We start from the raw sequence: 20,704 nt of genomic DNA, 5'->3' as shown, positions 1-20,704 counted from the left end.
GGGGTCGCACTCAGAGACTTGCTATGTGAAAGGGGTCACCAGTACAAAAGTTTGAGAACCACTGCTCTGGGATAACTGAGAGCAGCTGTGCTGAGCAGGTTGCTAAGGGAGCACTATGCTTTAAAGCTCAGCTGGTTTGCTGAGGATCTGTAGGAAATTTTTCTTTTTAAGGAAATCTAACGTGACCAACAGGGCCTAGGCATGTCTTCCCCGGTGATTTTGATCAAATGTATTTACAGCTCATGAGTAATTCTCCCACCGGATCCCTTGTTTGAGTGGACAGTCAGATGGCCTTTCGATCTGGCATTCAGCATAGTGTCCTGACCGGTGCCTGTAAGATGGGGGTTGGAAGTTGTGCCACCTTCTCTCCCGACCTCTTGGGAGACTTCAAGAATTTTACCCTAGAAGGAACAGTTGCAAATGTCCCAGCTGCTCCCGTGTTGGGACTCACCTGGCAGCGCTGGGGTGGAGGAGCACGTGCTGTTATCAGTCTCTATCTGCTCTGGGAGAAGAATGGTACCACTTTACACACAGTCACAGCTGGCATGATTTTACTCCCAATGAGGACAGGGCTTGAGACGGCTCTCGAAGTGGGAGGGCGGAACTCGTTAGGACTACATGATTCGCTGCCCTTGATTAGACAGTGTTTGTGTCGCCCTCTAGTGGCTGCAGCTCTAATTAGTACAATGTCCTAATCCTGGGGCGAGAAAAGAGGTTCCCCCTTGTAACAGGAGCAGGTGGTAGAGTGGGGCTTTTGCTGAGAAGTCAGTTCAGTAGCCATGTTTATTGCTTGCTAGTGACCACAAAACTCTGAGTAGCTGCTGTACTGTTCTGTGGGAATGGAGAGCAAAGAATACCGAGAAAGAGAGAAGGAAGATGCTAGAATAAAAAAATGGAAGTGAAGGGGCTAGCTATTGTATTGGAGCAAAACTGTGCTTCATCAGTGAAGCCTCCCTGATATCGTGCTCCTTTATAAATACAGCACAACAGCCTCCTCAATGTTACAGTATCGCTGCTGTCAGATGCAGGGTTTGCCCTGTTGCAGAGATTCTCAGCCTTCTCCTTTCTAGAACCCTTTTCCCACTGAGTGGGGTAGGAAGGGCAGAGTGGCCGTACATACCCCTGCTGTGGAGCTTCTCTGCACCGGTTGTTTCTAGAGCGGGCTGGGAAGAGTGGTGATTTTTCAAAGAAAGAACTGTCAACATTCCAAACTTTGGATGAACCTTTCTGCCTGTTTCAAGGCTCCCGCCCCCTCACTTGCTCTTTTGAATCCACATTTCCACCTCCACCCCCCACAGGGAGGTGCAAGTGCCGTAGAGTGAACAATAAAACTCTCCATCCGTTAACCTCTCACTTTAGTGCTTTGCGGAGGATGGTGGGATGTGTTCCCGTCTTGTTAGTGATGCACAATTCACATAGCCCCTTGCTGCGTCGTGGGGGGAGAATGCTTTCAGACCCCTTGACGTCTCACCATTTACTGCTCTGATGCGCTATGGAATTAAAATGTCAAAGCCTTTTGGTAGCTCTGGGACGTGCTCCTCGCTATCAGCTCAGAAAATGGCATTATAAAAAAAAAATCCCTCGGCATTTGACCTTTAAGTGAAAGAGAGAAATTATTAGCTGAGTCAGTGAATATGTTGTGTGCCAATTGCTAATTGGAGCTCAGGGGGTGGGGAAACTGACGAGCCTATCGTGATCAACGGGGTGCGTGTGGGTGTGCACGCGTGTGGCTGATTTGGAGACGGATGCACGAGGATTCACACACGCAGCTCTGGTGGCTGCTGGATGTTGCGTGCTGAATTGCTTTGCGCACTGCGCTGAGCATCTACCCCTTGCTGTTGGATTGTTCTCTCCTCCCCTCTCAACAGCTGCCTAGAGTTGGACGTTTCTCCCCATCTCGTCTTCATTTTCCTGGCACAGATCACCAGGCAAGTGGCAAAGCAGGTAATTTATGACCCGCGGTAGTTACAGTAATTGCTTTGCTTTCGAACGAGATCACCAGAGAGCCAGAGATATTTATTTTAACTTTGCTAAACTTAAAGATGCATGAAATGCTTTATTCATAGTGGAACTATGTGTCTGGTTTATGGGTTGGCACGCTGGCTGTCAGTACAGCATGTAAGCCCAGCATGCGAGACGATGCCCTCGAAGTATATCATGCCCTCGAAGTATATCGCTTCAGTTCTCAGACTCCTGAGTGGAAGAGGTAATCCGCTGCCAATTCTGACCAGTGTAACTTGGTTAGTTTTGCAGTGAGGCAATGCCCTTGCTTTGTGTTTTGTTCTCTTTGAGGTTTGCTGTTGGGGAGTTGAGTTGCATTGTTGTCTGGGGTGTGCTGTGCTTGGGAACAAAAACCCACTGATGTGAACACTGTCAAAATTACACAACACACACACCTTCCTTCCTCTTTGAGCTGACATGCAAGGAGTGCTGGGCAGGCATGGGGAGAGGAGTGTGCGTTTTGGGGGGGGGGTGGATTAGGTGCATATGAGCTCCTGAGAGAGGAATTGTGGCTTCTTCAAGAATATCCATGGTGTTCCACCGCTTGTTCCCCACTCCCGTTGCTCCTGTGAAGTCAGATAAGAGCCTTTCTGAGCGCTGATAACCTGCCACTGAACAAGCAGAACAGCACAGGGAACAAAGGCACTTTGAGACTTATTCACCACAGGTAAAATCTAGGTGAGGTGAAAAGGAAGGGAAATGGCTGAGTGCCAAAGCAGGGGCAGCCGCTACCTTAGAGCCTGGCGCATGGAGGGCAGCCTGGAACTGGAGAGATCTCGGCTTTTGCAGAGTAGTCTGAATTATTTGGTTCGGGGGGGTGTGGGTGTGTGTGTGAGATTTTTCTCTGTTCTCTTTCCACTGGGGATCCCCCTTGCAAAACATTCTTGTCCCTTTAAAATCTTCTCATTGCACTAATGCAGTGGGCTGCAGATGGCTGGATTGCATTCCCTTCAGAGCCCATTGGTGCAGTGTGGAGCAATCCGTTAGAGCTTCTCTCTCTGTCTTCTCCCTAGCTGAGAGGTACCTTTGTGCATGGACGGACAGACTGCCCGCTGGCGTGGGACACTCATGATCTGAAATCTTATCCCGAGGCGTTGGCAATATTGTGCTTCAGTGACAGGCTTCCAGCTTTGCTGATCAGCTTCTTGGAGTAATATCCCAGTAACTCAATAAAAGGCTGGAGGCAGCAGTTCAAATTAGTCAATGCCTGAGCTTACTTCTGAGAGCTCTAGTGCGTGAAAAGCTTGTTAAAAATATTTTCATTTAAGGGGTTGCAGCTATGAAAGTAGCTGGGTCATCAAATGGCTTAGCAAGGTCAATCTGGGCTCCTGTTCCCCCCCCCCTCCCCCAAAGGGGTGGGGACTCTCAAATATCTGGCTTAGTCTAATATCTCCTCTGGATGCTGAAAAATATGTCCTGCTGGATGGAATTAAAGGGAAAAATTTCAGTGCAGTGGAAAAGGTAGTCTAAATGGTGCTCTTGAAGAGCCTGTCCCTTTAAGAGATGTTTAATTTGTTTTTTTTTTAAATATAATAAAATAAGAAGCTGGCATCTGATATCTGGTGTTGACATAATGGAAATGATGCGGTTGGGATGCACAAGAAAAGCAAGAGACTTCCAGAATTTCAGGATAGCTCTCTTCTTTACAAAATACAATTAGCTTTAATATTCAAGATTGAATTAGCCATCTCTTTAAAAGAAAAGAAGTGGACTGGGTCACCCTTAAAAAGAACATGAGTAGAACTTAGTTTGTGGAGAAAGGAATTCAGTTTAATGTCTCTCGGATTTATTCTCAGGTGGTGCTAATGAGAGCAACAGTGAAAGGAAAGGTTGGGTCTCCTGGAGATGATCTACCCATTTGGGGAAGCCGCACAGGGGACCTTTTAGGCCATGTCTACACTACAGTGGCACGTTTCTGGCTGCCGCAGCGTGGATGCTGCTGTTTCGATGGAAGGGGTTTTTCCATTAATCCGTCTGTCCGAGAGGCAGTAGCTAGGTTGACAGAATGGTGCGTCCGTTGACCTAGCCGTGTCTAAACCAGGGGGTTAATGGACCTAACTACAGTGCTCAGAGGGAACTAGGTCTAATCTGATTTTTAAATATAGGCCAGGGTTTAAATGGATTGTGAAGCTTTGATGTCCCTCTCTCCTGGCTTTGCCTGCATGTCAGCATCGCGCATAGACTGGCTTTTCCCCACAGAGTTAGACAATGTTGTTACTAGAGGGTCGCACGCTTTGTTGCTTCCTTTGGCTGGGCCCCTTGCACGCACCTGGGGCTCCTTGCATCCCTCCCTTCCTCACCCTCCCCTGAAGCTCCCTGGGCACCACCCTCCTATCCCCCTCTGTAAGGGACTCCCAGCAACTCCCTACCTTCTTCCTCTTGTGAGGGGCTCAGTGGGCCTCCTCCCCGTATAGCAGGATCTCTGGGTACCCCCATCCGGCTCTTTCCCACCATGGAGCGAGCTCTGTGTCCCCCATGTCCTTCTCCCTCAATACCATTGTCTCCCACTGAACCTCCATGCCAAGAGCTCTGTGTGTCCCCTTATTCTGCCTTCTCACTCCCAGGCCTCCTGTTCCCTTCTTCCCTACCATGGCAAGGATTCTGCATCCCCCTCCCCCAGACCTTTGTCCCCCATTTCCCCACTGTATCAGGGCTCTGTGCCTCCCTTCCTCCACCATTCTTCTTTCTTTTCTCTGTCTGGCAGGGAAGTCATCCAGGGTGTCAACATGTTAAACTGTGCCCTGGGCAGAGCTGAGATGGGAGGTGTGCCAGGCTGGAATGGCGCCATCAACCGGTTCTTTGATCTGTAGACGGTTACAGACCTGGTTGAAACTACTGAGCTTGCTAACCGGATGCCAGGAGCTCCATGTGTCCCTCATTTTCCCCCTTGCCAGTTTTCTGATTTTTATCAATTTTTCCCCGTGAACGCCTAGAACGTTCCCTGGAATTTTGGAACGGATCGGGTGCAGCGTTCCATTCAAAAGTTGTCTCGTTACAGGCAGAGAAATGCCGCCAGGCATAAGCCCTCCATTTGTTTGGCCCTTTATTCTATGGGTGCGTCTATGCTGCAGCTCTGCCGCTACAGGGCGGACACTTCCTACAATGACAGGAAGGATTTTTCCGTCGTTGTAGGTAATCCCATTTTCCAAGAAGCGGTAACTAGGTCGACAGAAGGAGTCCATTGACCCAGCCATTTCTATGCCAGGGGTTAGGTCGATCTAACTGTGGTGCTCAGAGTGTGAAATTTTTCACACCCCCTAGCGACTTAGCTAGATCAACCTAAGTTTTTAGGTACAGAATCAGGTCTTAAAGTGTTCGTGTTCTCTCACCTGATCCGGCAGCGGGTCCTGTGACATCGTGATCCCTTCCAGAGAGACTTGCTCTGATTCTAGGATTCGGACATTGCTGCTGGGTCCAGTAGGAGGGGAAGGTGTGTTGCAAGGGAGAAAGCTGGCCCGAGCCGATCTTTGTAATGGGCAACAAGAGTACGGAAAATCAGTGGCACAGCGTAGAGGGGATTTTGTTCAACTGGGTGGGTTTTTCTGTCCCTTCTGTGGCGATCTCTCTACTTGCCAGAGTGCCTGGGTTGCAGGATAATATTTAACAAGTATATTGCATTCTCATCCCCACCCTCCCATGAAGCAAGTAAATGTCACCATTTTACAATTTGGAAACTGAGGCACGGGGAGGTGAAGCATCAGTGGCAGAGCTGGTGGTAGAATCTAGGAGGACCCGGCTGCTAGTCTCATGCTTTTAGGCTACTTAGACCATGTTTTTTAATATCAGGGACCGACTTACCGCCTTCCTAATCTGTGTCCGGGAGATCTCAGGGACCGGTGCCGGGGCGTTGAGAAACACTGCACTAGACCACTCTGCCCCTGCCTGTGCTTAGACACCTCTCTCTGGCCAGTGCTGAAAACTCTGGCAACAGAATGATTCAGAATCCTGCCAGGGGCTGAATAGGCTCTGCCTGGTGATGCACTGTTTTTTGTTTGCACATCTATCACAATTGTTTGCACAGTTGCAGGAATTGCCATCATGAGGGCATGCACATTTTTGCATGCGCCCAATGCTGAAAATATTGGTATCCCTGCATATTGAGCATCGGCTTGTTATCCACTGTAAACTGGAGAAACTAATGTTTCTCTTCTCGTAGACACAAAGTGAGGGCGGTGCAGATACCTGAAGGAATATTTGCTCACCAGGAGATTACCAGCTGGCTGCGTCAGTGGTTGGGGAGAGCATGGGTGCAAGCTGCTATTGTGCCTGTTTTGTACTGCAAAGAAAGCAGTGAAAGGTTGCTTCATTTTAATTACAGCTTTTAATAGCCTCTGACTTCAGGGCTAGGACTTGGTCTCCATGGAGCTCGCAGATGTGAGTATGGGTTCCAATGTCATAATTATGCAAATTGCACCAGCACAGAAGGGATGACTCAAGTTTATAATTCCAGTGATAAGAAGTGACACTGGTGGGCGGGGTCGAGTGGCCTTTTAAACAAACGCAGCTGCTTAAATCACAGATGCTAACTGGGATGAGATGGGAGCAGTTTTCTCTCTTGTCTGATGCTGAGGCCTCGCTGTAGTGGGGCTTGAAAATTCTGCAGCTGGGCTGCGTTAATCTGCCCGCTAATCTTTCACAGGCTCCCTGTGTCGCACCTACCTGTAGCGCAGTGTGTGTTTCATGTTCCAGGGCAATGAAGCATCCAGTGCCCTGCTCTGCTCTTTGTATTTCCATTGTAGTGCTAGAGCTCTTCAGAATAATATACTCCAAGCTCCTGCAGCGTCTTTATGTGAGGATCGCAAAATGCTGTGCTGAGCTATTCTGACTCCACTGCGAGGTACATAGGTGATGTCTTGCATCTTCAAACGCAATCTGTGAAGCAGAGAGTTAGGGTTAGTGCACACCAGCCTTGACTTGGGCACAAGGGCCAAGGCTGTGCACGGACCATAATTTCTCTTGAACATTTGGGGCTTTATCCCCATTTTACAGACAGCTAAAATGCAGCACAGAGATTAAGGGATTTATCCCAAAGTTGCAGAACGAGTTGTTGGCAGAGTTGGGAACGGAATCCAGGAGTCCTGACTCTCTCCACCTTAGACAGCATTGCATACAGTAGTGGGCTTTCCAAAATTCAGGGCTTCACAAAGGGACTTCCGCTGTCACTGGTGCATATTAACAAGGATCTGCTGTTCGCTTTGACTCAGTATCCTAGAGGGACCTGAAGAAATGCATAGTGGGGAGAAACGTCCAGAGATGAATTGCTAAGAAAGCACCACCTGCAAGTTGCGGAGAGGTGCAGACTGCTGTCTGTGGGCCCACTGGCTGCGAGGAGGGTCTTACACCCGATGTTATCTTCTGCTTTCAGATGCCTGGGTTGGCTGTGTGTGCTGCTAGGCCTAAAGCCTCTGACCCAGTTCCAGAGAGGCTTAATCCATTTACCTGAGGGTTGCAGGGGAAAAACCTCCTCAATTTCATTTGTTCTTAAATCTGCCTTGCGCAAAGGGCCAGCATGAGGCCTGTTCACCATTTAAGACTGTGGCTGTCAGTGATAAGTGGTGCATAGGCCTGGTGCAGACCTTCCGTGAGCAAGCCAAATATGAAGGCTCTTGTTGAGTGTGAAGGTCATGTCGGTAATTGTTTTATTTCCTTACTCTCAGAACCTTCCAGCGGGTGTTGGTTTTCCCAGGAGACCCACTTCTCTGCTGCCGACACTTGTTATGCAGGATTTCCTTTGGCTTTCTCCTGTGTTACCTGATGTCTGTGATCTGTGGGACCTTGGCAAGGTGACTCGGTTTCCTCTCTGTGCAGTCTAAACAGTTCAGCCATGGATGCCAAGTCCAGTTGTCTCTAGTTGGGCTAAAGCACATCCTTTTTTAAGGTTGTGTCTCCTGTCCTACGCGGATCAGACCAAGCTGCTGTAACCCAGTCGAGCTGTAACTATGTTGAACACGCCTGTTAAACTCCTTTTTCTAATGTAAGGAGACTGAGCCTTGTGTTCCCTTTTAGAATTGATTTATTGGCTGAGAAGCCTTGTCCTTTCACTTTTTAAAAATGGATTGTGCTGTTTTTGTAAATGAGTTTTTATAAGCTGCACTGTCTTCCACTGGGGGGGGGAAGGATCATTAAAAGTAACTTAATCACCCGATTGCTAGCATTACCTTGGCATCTGCATCACTTTCCCCTCTAATCCTGCTCCTCTGATGGTTTTCCAACCAGTGGTTTTCAGGGCCGCCCAGAGGATTCAGGAGGCCTGGGGGCCCCCCGCCGCCGAATTGCCGCTGAAGACCTGGCACTTCGGCGGCGGGTCCCGTGGCGGAAGGACCCCCCCCCCGCCGCGGGTCTTTGGGGCACTTTGGCGACAGGTCCCGGGGCGGAAGGACCCCCCGCCGCCGAATTGCTGCCAAAGGCCTGGAGCGGAAGAAGCTCCAGGGGCCCGGGCCCCACGAGAGTTTTCTGGGGCCCCCGGAGTGAGTGAAAGACCCCGCTCCAGGGCCCCAAAAAACTCTCATGGGGGGGCCCTGCAGGGCCTGGGGCAAGTTGCCCCACTTGCCCTCCCCTCTGGGCAGCCCTGATGGTTTTAAATCTTGGTTTCTTTGTCTTCCTACTGGGCTAGTGAATGAGCTTGTCTGTAAGTTCCCTTTTCTCTTTAGTTATAATATTAAAGTTGGTTCTGTACTTCCCGAATGTCTTCATTTGGGGTACTGGGCTGTGCCCTGCTCATTTGCATGTCCAGGCCCAGAATTCTCCTCCCGCTCAGTTACAATCTGTAAGGTTTCGGGGTGGGTAATTTCTTCTGGGTTAGCTGCGGGAGTGGAAGTGTCTGACTGCAAAGGCCGTGTTCAGAAAAGGCCCTGTCTACGTTGGAAAAGTGTGTGCTGAGCACAGGATTGGGAGCCTGGAAATCCCAAGTCACGGTCATCCTCCAGCCCATCCAAAATGAAACTTGCAAAATGACCTCCTGGCCTGTTGCTGTGATTTAAGCGCTATGCTCTTTGAACCCATCCTCTGGCTTACTCCCTTTGCCTGCCACTCCGTAGTGCTGTGAAGGATCGGCACAGCTCTGCCTGGGCTGTGTCTCAGATCTGCTTTCCCATCGCATCCCCTCCCGCCTCCCCCAATGATACCAGCCTCAAGGCCTCCTTTGTTTCCTTCCCCGCTGCCTCCTCTGTGCATCCCTGCATTGAACCACTAGCCACGGGAAGTCATTCCAACTCCAGCGTGCCTGCCCCCCCCCTGTCCTCTGTCAAATCCTCCTAGACTGACTCCTCTCTCTAATGTGGCCCACACTGCCCTAACCCTTCGTCAGTCAAATGTAATGTTCTGTCTCGGGGGTAGGCAACCTGTGGGTGCCGAAGGCGGCACGCAAGCTGATTGTCAGTGGCACTCTCACTGCCCGGGTCCTGGCCACCGGTCCGGGGGGCTCTGCGTTTTAATTTAATTTTAAATGAAGCTTCTTAAACATTTTAAAAATCTTATTTACTTTATATACAACAATAGTTTAGTTCTATATTATAGACTTATAGAAAGAGGCCTTCTAAAAATGTTGAAATGTATGACTGGCACGCGAAACCTTAGAGTGAATAAATGACGACTTGGCACAGCACGTCTGAAAGGTTGCCGACCCCTGTTCTGTCTTAACCCCTTCTTCTGGGTCACCCAGTGCATCCGTCCTTCTCCATGTCTGTTAGACTCTACATCGCCGGGGGCAAAGCCTATTGCTGTTTGTCTAGCAGGGCCCCCAGTTGTGGAGCAAGACCCCATTGTGGTAGGTGCAGTACAAATAAACTCTTTGTATCTCTTGGTACCAACTCCAGCATCAGGCACTTGGCAAACATTGTGCATTTGAGAGCTGGTGATACTTGAATCTCAGGAAATGCACAGGGTTATTGCAACACGGATATTTATTCCATCACTGCCACGCATGACACTGTATTGCACCCCCCTGAGCTGTGGTGTTGGACCAGCAAAAGTCTTATTACGAGCTGCTGCTGAGAGAGCTGGGGTATATTTCATATCATGCTTGATTAGGAAATCCACAGATGGCGGCAGCTTTTTTTCATTCTTAGATGCAATTTCCTCTCCAGCAGCTTATCAGTAGATAAATGGATGCAGTCAGATCTAGCATTGGCTTTCGGAAATTTCATCATCGCTAAAGAGCTGTCAGGCATTCTTCTGGCTTTCTGTGCTCTCAGTGACCAAGGTTTATTCGGTAAACTCTGATCTTAATGTTCTTATGCTGGCAAAGCAATTGATTAGTAGCATAGGCCTTGTTAAAACAGATATAAAAGCTCCCACCCGTATCCAATTCTGGATGATACGTTTGAATAAAACACAAGTTTTACAGGGGTACTGGGTGAAATTCTATGGCCTGTGATATAGAGGAGGTCAGACTAGATGATTTAATGGTGCTTTCTGGTTTTAAACTCTACAAATCTATGAAATCAGAGTCGCCCTCCTGGTCTGTCTTCACTTGGATACTTTTCAAGTGCTCTCTGCTCCCAAAGCCTGCCTTCAGGGTAACTCAAAACTTTTCTTCTCAGGTGGCTTTATTGCAGTATCCCCTCTCTAGATTTTACTCGCTTCTAAAGGGAGCAGATTCTCCTCTGGCCATTTTGTTTTCTGCCTGCAGATGGGAGGCAGCCAGAAGTTTTAAATGCATGGTGCTTCAGAGCAGTAGAGGTTTTAATGTTAGTTCTCATTAGGGAGGGGAATGGTACCACCTGAATTAAACAGCCTTGATGCCCTTTTAGATGGAGATGGATCCCTGGTATCAGATGTTGGGATGAAATTTGGTTCACGTCCCAGGTGTTCATGTGCTGTTCTTTGTCTCAGCTGGTTTTGTCTTTAAAATCGGTGGTGGGGGGGAATTGTATAGTACACTGGAATTAGCTCCGCTTGTGCAGTCTTGGCAGAGAGGTCACTGGTGGTGGAGACTGAACTACCCACTTACCTTAGCGATAGTCATTCGAGAGGATGGGGGAGGCCCACTATCCTGTGGGGAAGATGGCACTGCATCTGCCTGCCCAGTAGCTGTGCTGGGAAGAGTAGAATCTACAGAAGAAGGCCCCGCACTGTCTCCTCTCCCATACACCTTCCGCTGGCCTTGCATCTAGTGTGCCCTGTTAGCCCTGTTGGGGGAGGCAGGTGTGATCTCGCTCCCCAGGTGTGTTCAGCTCTAGAGAATACGAGGGCCTGGTTGCTAGTCACTGATTCACATGTGGACTGGAACCTGAACTGGGGCTCATTGGGGAGGCAGCGGAGAAACAGCCCACTGGACAGCTCCAGTGGCTTGCTTTTCACTGGCACCCTGGATGTGGTGCTGTGTGAGATGACCCCTAGAGACGGGCAGGCTACATCTGTGGTTAGCTGGGCACGTAAAGGTTGAGCTAACTTATCCCACTTGGTTTAAAAGGCCACCAGCTGGTCAGTCTGAGCCTGATTGATGCAAATAGGCCATTCCCTACCTTAAGGCTGGCATCAGTGTGTTTGTTTAAAAATACATTGTTCCCCTTGGAATGTTTTTAAGCAGTCTGGCATTCCCTTGGAGCGTTGCGCCAGGGCAGGAGTACCAGGGAGTTATCTAGTGAGGGCTTAAGATGTATCTTCCATTAGCCCACTCAGAACAGCGGTTAGGTCAGGCCCATCATGCACTGATGCATTGCAAAGTCATCAACCTGAACCTGAAAGCACTTGGAAAAGATTCCCATTTCCTTTCCCCTTCAGGGTACTCTAATAATAAAGCAGACTCTGTTTGAGTGTCAGCTGGGATTAGAAAAATCCTCTTATGTGGTGAAACCCACAGGCCCAAGGCAGCTGAATTTACAGTCGGCTCCAGCCAGCTTTTTCTCTGCTGCTGCTATTTCACTCTTGGGTTTTCAGTGGGAAGAAGCTGGTTAGCGTATGTATTCCAACTTTTTTCTGCCTCTGAGGAGGCAGATGTACTCCTGTACTTGCTACCCAAGCAGGTTTGCAGCCAGCTCTATGTACCACTGACCTTGTTCGGCTAGTTGAACAGTGTCATTTTTTTGTTTACAAAGCGGCCCTGAAATTGCGGAACCTAACAGATGTGATAAACAACCAGAATCTATTTCATAATCCTGTAAATGAATCAATTGGGAAGTCCCTTTCCATTTCAGTTCACTACTGAACTCAGAATGGGAATCATAATCCAGTTGAAAAGAACCATGTGCCTCTGTATCCACAGGCTTTGCTGTTCCCAGCTGTATTTTATATGTTTTGGAACATGTCTGAGTTGATCTAAATTTGCCCATGGAATTATTGATGAGGGAGGGAGGGAAATATACCCTAAAGTTAGGAGCAGGGAAATGGAAGACGAGACTCTTACTTCGATTCCTGGCTCTGCCACTGACTTTCTGTGCTTCATAGAAGCAAGTTCATTCACTTCTCTTTGCCTGTGTGTTCATTTGTGGAGCTGGTGTGCTTTCCCGCTTTATGCGGGTGCTAAGGTTTAATTCATGTTTGTAAAGTCCTTCAAGATCCTACAACGAAAGTGCTGAGCAGTGCTAGGAAGGGACCTTTCCCAAGTGTTTGGGATAGTCTGTTTTTTCAAAACATGATCTAGGTTCAAACTTCGAGCTGCTAGAAATGTAGAAAAACTCCTTTTGTTGCTCAATGACATTTTATTAAAGAACAGTATAGTTCGATACCCAGCGAGCGATTAAAAATCTTTATTGGCTTTCTGAGGTCCCTTTCTGAGCCTGCTCGCAGAGACTGCAAGCCGTTTGGAATAGAAATTCACCCCCTCCTCCAAAAGTTTGTTTTTCTTAATGCACAGTTTTAACAATGTTCAGCTCAAACCTTCTTTCCTGGCTTGAGTGCTCAGACCACACGCTTCTATGTCCAGGCAGGGGAACAAGCCACCTGCCTCAGTGAATCAGCAGATTCCAACATAGCCCGTTCACTAGAGATAGCATCAACGCCATCTGACCGTAGGTGTGTGGAAATATCTTCTAGACCGGAGTGGGCAATAATTTTTGCAGCGGGGCCACTCCACAAATTTTGATAAGTTGTCACCGGCCGCACATTTCTATTATATTAATGGAGGAAGTGCAGGGTTTGGGAGGGAGTTTGGTACAGGAGGGGGCTCCGGGCTGGGACAGGGGTGCAGGACGGGGTGCGGTGTCTGAGTGCAAGAGGGGGTTCTGACCTGGGACAGGGGATTGGGGTACAGGAGAGGGTGCGAGGTGCAGGCTCTGGCCAGGAGGCGCTTACCGCATGCTGTTCCCGGCCAGTGGCGCAGCAGGGCTCAGGCAGGCTGCCTGCATGCCATGGCCCCACATTGCTACCGGAAGTGGCTGCGGCCGGTTGCTACTGGCACATCTGTGCATCCCTTAGGGGGAGAGGGGCAGTGGGTCTCTGTGCACTGCTGGTGCCCACAGGCACCACCCCCACAGCTGTGAGGATGGGGGTGGGCGGTGGCAGTGTGTGGAGCTTACCGCCCCCCCCCCCCCCGGGGCGCGCCGAGACATGCCAGCAGCAGCCGGCCACTTCTGGGAGTGGCGTGGGGCCACAGTAGGCAGGCAGCCTGCCTGAGCACCCCATTGCGCTGCGGGACTTTTAGTGGCCTGGAGATCGTGAGGAGGCAGCCAAAGAGCCTGGCGGGCCAGCCAGAAATGTTAGACGGGCAGGATCCGGCCTGCGGACCCGTATTTTGTCCACCCTTGTTCTAGACAAACGTTTGTTAGCCTGTTACAGTGCTTTGCAGGAAAACTTGAATTAGATGTACTGTGTTGTGCTAGATTATCCATTAGGTTCTTTATAGACCTGACTTCTCCCAGGCAGAAGCCTGGCACTGCCCTGGGTACTGTCATAGGACCTTTATCCTGCTGAGAAGCAGATGATGATGTCTAATGTGGTGAGATTTGTATTAGCCAGTTCTGAGGAAAGTGTTCTTCCTAGTTGTGGGTTACAGGGAGATGTTTGAGAGGAGGGGTGCGTGTGTGTGCGTGTGATATGAATGGCACACGGATCGTGCTAGGCTGCTGGCTGTGCATTTCCAGCCATGCAGTATGAACCTTTTCAGTGGTTTAAAGCGGAACAGTGTCAAACTAAGGGATCTTTGCTCTTTGTTTTCTTAATGCTCAGCTTCCCAAACCTTGATTATCTTTTGTCCCTAAGCTGTACTTGCTCAGTGCTAGGAATCTTTGCTTGCCCTTCTGATCTGCCTTGTACAGGATTGACAGGACTCCGAGTGCAGGCTGGTGCAGAAGACCCTATTGATTAGGCTGTCTGAGAATAATTGTGCTGAGATTGAAAAGTGCTCTTAATGTGTAGCTGTCATGTTCCAGGAAGTGCAGCTAAATGGGAGCAAAACAGAGTGTGGGTAGGATGTGTTTTAAAAACCTAAATAAATACCCGCAATCTTCCTTTTCTAACCTCATCCTTATTAAGCAGCTGCCCTTCTAAGAGGCCGTGTCTCAGTCTTGCAGGTATACTGAATAAAACTTGGTTCCATCTTTGGCTCTGTGTTCTGCAATGCATTTTTGTTGATCCTTTGCATGGAGGTTTCCTACATATTAAATTGAATTAGTGAGTTACTGGCTTTCATTGAGTGGCCAGATGCCCATCTGTTTTTACTGGGGGAGAGATGCTGTTGCTCTCAAGAGATTTTATTTCATTAAAGATTGAAATAAAAAGCATTTTTTTAAAAAGAGCCGAGTATCCTGGCTCAGTGGCTGAATATGGTTACTCTGGGGACACGCACTTGCAAATCTGTTTCCAAGTCTTGTTTTCAGAATTCAGTCTTTCGCCAGAGCAGTTGATGCTGCTAACATCCTACTGCAGAACTTCTACCTGGGTTCCGCATTTGATTGTAGGTCTTTTCAGTCATTACCTCTTGAAGGGGGTGGGGGGGACGACACTGACCCTTGAACTCTGCTTTTGGTGGGTATCTAGCAATTTTGGCTGCGCTCCTGCTCATTGAATGTCAGGCCCCTTTCAGGGGTCTCAAGCTGGGCATCCAAAGTCAGTATTGCTTCTGAAACTCGTGGCCCAGTGTCTTTGGAAATTGGCAGACCAGGTCTGGAAAGCCTCTGGAATATGTGACGGGCGAGCAGAGTTAACCTGTGACTAGGGTATATTTGCTTGTCCCAGTACAGGAAGGTGGTTCTCCAAAGTAAAACAACCTTTTGTGGGGTGGGGGATGTCTCTCAACCGAAGGCGGCCCTTGCTTGTGGTATGAGATGCTGTGCGCGTTGGAAGGAAAGAAGCCTGGCTTTATTCCTGGCAGGTTTGCCGTGTCAGTTTAATTCCTAGCGTGCCATTCTGGGGAATAGAAATCCAATAAAGCAAAGCAAATCGCAGCCTTTAGATTGTCCTTTGTGTTACGCTGGGCTGCCTCCTGTGTCCTTTTCGGTGGGAACGTTTGCATGTGACTGGGGGGGGGGCAATGAAAAACAGCTAGTTTTGATCACGTGACCTGAGCATGTAAAAATATGGCACATCTCCGTGGGGAGAGACGGGCATAAGTCACAGAACTCGGGTGCGAAGCTTGGGGCTGTTGAGAGTTTGTATCCTGGCCTGTCTCTACTTAATGTGTTACATGCTCCGAGGCTGTTAAAATACAGTGTGGGATTGTGTGGAATAGCCTACAGTAAACAAAGTGCTGGTGGCGCAACTAGAACTCGGGCTCTGCACTGCTATGCAGAAAGGCCAGGTCTGAGTCTGCGACTCACTCCCGGCATCTCTGAGGCTGGAGGAGAGACCTTGTGCGTGTCGGATGGTAATCCGTGTCAAAGTTAGACTCAGGACTCACAGTTTGTCAGACCACTCTGTTTTATTAGCACAGCGCTCTGCTAATAACACCCAGATAATGTGAGCCCCCATGCGAGACCCAAACAGTCTTATTTATACAGATAAAAGAGCGTGAACTAAACAAAGAGAGCAAAATTGTAAAATTTACCTGGGGCACAGCATGCATATCCTACTTCCTTACTAACTCTTATTGATCTAAGGCTAATGCTTCACCAGTCACCCTTAAGTGGAGCAATTGTTCTACCTTAATGTCTGCTTTCCTGACACCTGGATCGCAGCATTCGTTTCATTTCTACTTAAAGGCACATACAGCATTCTTTAATTCATTCTATTTCTTTAATATAATTCATTCCACTTTCACATCCGCCTGTTGAAGCAGCGCTGTTCTCGCTCAGAGGAGAGCCTGCTGTAGCTGCCTTCGGTGAAGCAGGTGGGGAGCTGTCCTGGGTTTGGGGCAGGCTGTTAAAGCAGAGGGATGGGGTGGAGAGGGGACCATCTTGGTGGCTCCCTCAGCTGCTGTCTGATGCCCCCTGAAACAGCTGCACTCTGAAAGTGCTTATTATTGGTGATTGCAGCTGGCCATACAATTAGCAGATTACTGGGTGTAGCTGCTGAGCAGCTGGCGAAGCTGCGTGGGTGGGACTAACGGTTCTCTGTGTACAGAATGGTGTTCGTAATGGGCAGGTAGCCAGTCTCACCCCCATACCTCGTCCCTTGGGCTTTCAGCTGGAGCTTCTTGGATGGGTCTGTGCTCCCAAAAAACAGAAATTCTCTCCTCCCCAGTGGTTATTCGTTGCTCCTGATTGAACAGCTGCAGTGTGTACGCAGATGGTTCCCTGCGGGGGCGGGGTGTCAAATTGAAAACTTAAACCAAAAGGGATGGAGAACTCCAGGGCTATGTCCACACTGTAAAAAAAGGTGCGTTTCTTCGCTAGGGTTAGCTAGCATGGACTAAAATAACAGTGAAGATGTGGCAACTCGGCTTTTAACTCAGGTTAGCAACTCAAATTCAGCCCCAGGCTAGTCAATCGGGTTGAGCTCGAACTGCTAACCCGCCGTGTCTGCACTGCTTCTATGTTAACCCGAGTTAAGAACGCCGCCGCCTTGCAGTGTAGACGTGCCAGGTATGTCGAGGGCAGGGCTGGGGATTGGATCAGGGAAGTGTTTGGGTTTGTAGAATGGGGCAGGCAGGAGGAGGGAATGCAACATGGTGGGGGGGCAGAGAGGAATCCCCTTCTGTGTGGGGAGCCTTTTGGAGGAACCTAACCAATGTGGACGGGAGTGTCTGTCCGCGCTGGAGGTGATTGGAGTTAGTTGGGGGCTTCGCTGACGAGAGCCCATTAAGAATGGAGGGCAGGAGATGGCGCCATCTGCCCTTGGTACTGCTCTCGCTGATGGCGACGTCCTGCACCCCGCAAGAGAACCCCACGTCTGGAAGCTTTCTCCGCGGCCGACGGGATGAGACGAGTGGCCGAGGTGGTGGCCTGCTGTTTGGGTTAATGACAGAGAGGGAGAGGCAGCCATCTTTGAGCCAGGAATTGATCACAATGATCAGCTTGACGTTACTCCCTGGCAAAGAGGTGTGAGAATCTTTCCCCCACCCCCCGGAGCTTTAAAAGAGCAGGTCCCTATTCTTCCCAGTGAAGGAATGGGATGGGCCAGGGGCCAATCAGCAGCAAAAGGGATTCAGCTAAAGGCCATCTCTCCCCGAACCTGGAGACTGACACACTCGGGATGGGACACCAGCAAATGGTTTTCCCTTTCCTCTGCAGCAGAAGGCAGATCAGAGAAGGACCCAAGGCCAGCCAATAGTCAGGAGTCTGCACTCCATACTCCTGCCAGCAATCAGCTAAAACGAATCACAGCAGTTCAATAAAAAATTGCTCTGCCGGTCGGGAGGCAACAACATTTAATGGTGCCGTTTTTCCTGTGTAACTCCGGGTGACTAGGTGGGCAGACCTGGCCCTGTGCAATGACTGCAAACTAATCGCAGATGCTAAAGCTGCTTATTGTAATTTGTTTTATTTAGATGGGCTAGACCCACCTTTAGAGACAGTTAAAAGGGTAGATCCCTGCCCATTGGGCCCGATGTGGGGGGGAACGGTGCAGGTGTACTCCCCCAAGCTCCACCCATTCATGGGATGCAGCTTGCAATAGACATCACATGTCCCCATAATATGATCCTCCTTTTCTTTTCTTCCGTGCTTTGTTAAGCAGTGAAATAGTTACATGTTGTTGTAGCTGTGTTGGTCCCAGGATATTAGATAGTCGGTTCCATGAAAGCGTTCAAGCTCCACAGAGCTCTTCTTCAGGTCTGGGATCTTTCAGCAGCTGATGTTGGTCCAGTAAAAGATGTTACTCACCCACCTTGTCTCTCCCGTAGTTACATGTTGGCGTTTAAATGGCGACTGTTAGGTTTCTCACGGGTTTGAGCTAGAGCTGGGGCCTTCAGCACACGATGCCTGGCGAGACACCATCAGTGTGGTCCCGCTGGCTGGAGCAATGGTCCTTAAGAGACTGTGCGTGTTGATTTGAAATCAGGTTTCTGAGCTGATACCGCCCCGCCTTGTTTCAGGCTTGCTGCAGGCTCCGGCAGACATTGCTGTATCGATTCATTCTTGCATGTTATCTTGCCAGCCACGTGTAACCTAGGCTACCATAGTGCAGCATGCTCCCTTCATCCCCTTAGGGTCCCTCTACGCCTTACTCGAGAGGGTGCTTCACAGCACGGGAAGACAGACACGCTAGCTCTGCTCGAGCAAGCATGCTAAAAAATAGCAGCGTGTCCGCGGTGCTTTGGGCTAGCCGCCCGAGGACGTGCCCAGAGGGTTGGGTGGGATTGCTGCCCACGCTGCCATGGCCACACCACGATTTTCAGAGCAAGCAGAGCTAGCACATGGCTGGGCTGGGCTTGGCTAGGCAGCACACTCCCAGCCGCTGTGCAGACATACCTGGGCCAGTTCGGGACCAGCTGTTCACGTCTGCTCCAGCCTTTGAACTGAAGAGCCTGGTTCTTTAGCTCTGGCAGAAGCGAAACTGGTGTTTAGATCCTGAGATCCAAGGTTTGAGCCTCATTGCCAGTGACCTATCCAAGAGCATCGCGTTACCGATCCGTGCTAGAGACTTAGGTTGAGATTTTCAGACAACCATTTATTTTAACAGGGGTTATGTGGCTAAATCCTCTAGTTACTTTTGGAAAAATCTCTCAATATGATATATATTGTAATTATGATGAAAGCTGAGATTCTGGCATACAAAACTCATCTCCCTGGGGAAAGTATCGGCTTGTTCAACCAGCCCAGTCCAACTCTGGATTTACTAATCTAAATTAAATATTGATGCAGCAAGTAATACTGGTACACACAGGTGGGGAAAAGCACAGTGTGGTAAGGCAAGGGTTAAAACGGTGAAAGAGTATGATGTGTGCTCCTGGGTTCACTAATTCCTACCCCAAGGAGAACAATTGTGACACCAACATGCCATTTGCCATCACGTTCACTCTGCTTGTGTGTTATACCCCAGTCCCCTAGCTGCTTCTGTCTTGTCTATTTCAGTTGTAAACTGTTCGGGGCAGGGATTGGGATTCTCGTATTTTGTGTCTGTTCAGCACCTAGCACAATGGGAACCCATTCTTGGTTGGTCCTTAGATGCTACCCATAATACCCCGGATTAGTAACAACAATACTTTGAAAAATAAATGCTTTTACTATCTCAGGGTTTGCAGGCATTGGGGAGGCGGGGGTGGACTGAGGGCCTGAATGCAGGGATTTCTGTGATTGCCCTTTCTAGCTCTGCACGTGGCGTTGCACATGCTGTATGTCACGTTGGGTGGGTGCGTACTTGCTCCTGTTGATCTCGGTTGCGGGGCCTGTCTCGCTGCTGCAGCTTTTCTGTTCGTACTTGGTTTGCTTGTCAGAACGCATTCGCTGCTGTCTGTTGCTCCCTTTGGGTCAAACTAGCTCCTTGGGAATTAAGCTGCTGCTTCGTCTCTGATGCGGAGGGTCTTTCTGCAGGGCAATCCTTCACTCGGTGCATTGCTGGGAACAAGCTCTGTTTAGTTCATTCAGCATCCGCTGTCTGCGATGGGGTTTTAGAGAGTGTATGTGCGTTGCATGCCCTGTTTAGGAGGGGGGTGAGAGCCTGAGGCCAACACTTTGAAGAGGGGAGATGTAAAGCTTTTCAGAGCTCAGTCCCTAGTAAAGCTTCGTCTTCCTCATTTTGCAGTGGGGATTCCTTGCATCTCTGCAATCGAGGGGTGATGGCAGATTGGCTGTGTGATTCATCCATCTCTAGGAAAGAATAATGTAGCCCTTTCTCCTCGCCTCTTCAGGGAAGGGCTGAGGCCTCTGCATCACTTCTGCCATCAGGAGGGATTCTTGCCTCACCCTGTCATCTTTCTAAGGGGCCATTACTCCTTACTGCTCCGTAAGGGTCTGCTCCAATGCCTGTTGCAGTCAGTGGAAAGACACCCACAAGAGTTGGATTGACAAGGAGTTTCAGGGAGAAATGTAGAGAGGTGCCACGCACCCATATCCCAAAACACATGCTCCAGGAGGCTCAGGCCTTGTCTACATAAGAAGGTTGCACCAGTTTAACCTAAGGTGTGAATTTACACTGATTCAGTTAAATGGGTTCAAACCCCTGTATAGATGCACTCTCATTTGGGTTTGAAAGTGATTTTTTTTCCAGTTCAGCGTAAATCAATTCGGAACAGGTGAAGCTAAACTGAAATAAGCCACTCATAAACCAAAACAGGAATGCCCATACCAGACTGCACCAGTTTAACTAAATTGGTTTAAAAACTGATTTAAGTTGAACCAGTGCCACATTGCTGTGTAGACAAGACCTCAGTCTCGATTGGTTCACTGGTAAAGCTTGTGTAGTTTAGTTTAGGATTATTCCTTCCCCCCTCCCCCCGCAGTGACACCTG

The 20,704-nt window shown here is 49.2% G+C and overlaps 1 protein-coding gene across 6 annotated transcripts in view; it reads left to right on the top strand.

Annotated features, from left to right (window-relative positions):
- KIAA0513 (KIAA0513 ortholog) overlaps positions 1–20,704 on the top strand; it is an 81,319-nt gene that overhangs the window by 25,613 nt on the left and 35,002 nt on the right. The window contains exon 1 of one of the 6 annotated variants that reach the window (XM_039503194.1): positions 1,871–1,944. The exons of 4 other annotated variants lie outside the window; for them this stretch is intronic. The gene's annotated coding sequence lies outside the window, so the exon portion shown is untranslated. Of the gene's footprint in view, positions 1–1,870; positions 1,945–7,763; positions 7,785–20,704 lie in introns of those variants that run through there. One more of the 6 variants, XM_039503195.1, reaches the window with a different exon arrangement.

This window comes from Mauremys reevesii, linkage group 16, assembly GCF_016161935.1.
Source record: "Mauremys reevesii isolate NIE-2019 linkage group 16, ASM1616193v1, whole genome shotgun sequence".
In the NCBI taxonomy this organism is placed as follows: Eukaryota; Metazoa; Chordata; order Testudines; family Geoemydidae; genus Mauremys; species Mauremys reevesii.
Note: the sequence above shows the minus strand (reverse complement) of the source record. Positions and strands in the feature narration are given on the sequence as shown.